At 44.2% G+C, this 1796-nt stretch overlaps 1 pseudogene; it reads right to left on the bottom strand.

Annotated features, from left to right (window-relative positions):
• Positions 1-587: 587 nt before the first annotated feature.
• Positions 588-1583, bottom strand: LOC102877387 (annotated as a pseudogene).
• Between the last annotated feature and the right edge of the window lie 213 nt (positions 1584-1796).

Here is a 1796-nt window from a genome sequence, read left to right as displayed (position 1 = left end):
TGAAAAACAGTAATATCAGCTAACCACTTCACCCTCTATCAGCTTTCATACAAAAACAGTACAGGAACCCAAAGGCCTCCACGCCACGATCATCTTCACTCCCATTATGGGGAAAAAAATGTCACTAACTGGACTCAGCCTCCCACACACAGCATGAAACAAGACTAATAAAAATAAAGACTTCTGCTGTGATATTATCTTAAGATGAAGTAAGGGGTAGGGATAGAAATAAAGGCAGTATAAGGTCTAGGGATCTCTAAGAGATCAGAATTTGAGGAAAGGCAGAGAGCCCACAATTGACCCAGAAAGGGGGTGACGTCTAAGAGGATGGTGACTGAGATGGGCTGGACTAAACTCTTCTCAAGCATACATGTGAGGGCAAAGGCAGCTAACAATCTATCTTCCTTTCTTCTCCAATGCCCCTAGCCCCCAGGTAGAAGGATGGGGTGGGGGTGGGCATTAGTTCCTGAGCTGAGCACAAAATCACAATTCTCCCACAGTGTCATGTCTGATTCCCAGAGCTGTTGGCAGACAGCCAGTAGAAAAGATATCCCAGTGCTGTCTGAGTTCTTTGTCCTTTCCTCAGCTCAGGGCTTCTTCTCTCCACCTGTAAGCACCAGGGCCTGCAGGATGTCAGAGAGAGATACAATTCCCTTGACCACATCATTCTCATCCACCACCACAAGTCGATGAACCTCTGCTTCTACAAGTCTATTGATGATAGTCTCCAGAGTCTCATGTAGATAGCACTTCAGGACACCCTCAAAATAGTGTGATCGGTGTTGCAGGGCTTTGGTCACAGACACATCAAGGTTATTGTAGGTCTTTTCTGCTGCCAGATTAATAACATCAAACTTGGAGTAGATGTCCACCACACACCCTTTCTCGTCCACCACTGGCAGGGCAGAAACTCGGTGCTGTACAAAGATGCCCAGAGCCACATAGACAGGGGTGGTAGTACGGACCATAGCAATGTTGGCATAGGTGACAATCTGAAGCGCCTCCAGAGATTTAGACATGAACTCTGGATTGGGAAACTCGGCAATAAATAATTTTAGGAACTTGAGGATACGCTTGTGGGTGAGGATATACAATGTGTTGCCTGATTCTGGATCAATAACTGGCAGCCTGTGGATCTTATTTCGAATTAATGATGAGACAGCATCAAACAAGCTGGCATTGGGAGAAATGCAGACAAGTGGTTTAAAGGGGTCCTGTAGGTACACCTCTCTCCAAGTTTCTATCTTATGTTCTTCAAGTTCATAGATTTGTACCAAGGCCGATTTATAGTAGCGATGCAAGATATTGATGAAGTCCGTGATGGTAAGCATACCCACAAAACTTTGCTTATTACTGTCCCACAAAGGGGCAACTCGTCCACCATTAGTCACCAAGGCAAAGAAAGCTTTCTTCACCTGCAGGGAAGTATCAAATACAACTAATTTGGAACTTGTGGGAATCAGGTCATAGCAGCGATGAGACTTCATGAAGGAAGTATACACGCCGTTGTTGGATTCTGGGGTCTCTTGAGGATGTTCACTTTCCAAAGCTAGGGAGCTATCAGAAGAAGTGACCGTCTCCATTGCAAAGAGGAACCAGCTTGCCCCGCTCATTTTTAGCTAATACTTTTTTAAAAAAGAAATAAACTTCAAAAACAAATCAGACCTTTTAAAGGTGGAGGTTGAGACAGCAGAGGTGGGAGAATATGAGTATGTTTGGGAGAAAGAGAGATATGTAAGTAAAGGGTGTGTATATAAGTATGTTATCAGGAGGTATTCCAGATAAGTGTTGTATAG

This window comes from Elephantulus edwardii, unplaced genomic scaffold, assembly GCF_000299155.1.
Source record: "Elephantulus edwardii isolate Elephantulus edwardi_28Jun2011 unplaced genomic scaffold, EleEdw1.0 scaffold00065, whole genome shotgun sequence".
In the NCBI taxonomy this organism is placed as follows: domain Eukaryota; kingdom Metazoa; phylum Chordata; class Mammalia; order Macroscelidea; family Macroscelididae; genus Elephantulus; species Elephantulus edwardii.
This window is presented reverse-complemented; position numbering and strand designations above follow the sequence as displayed.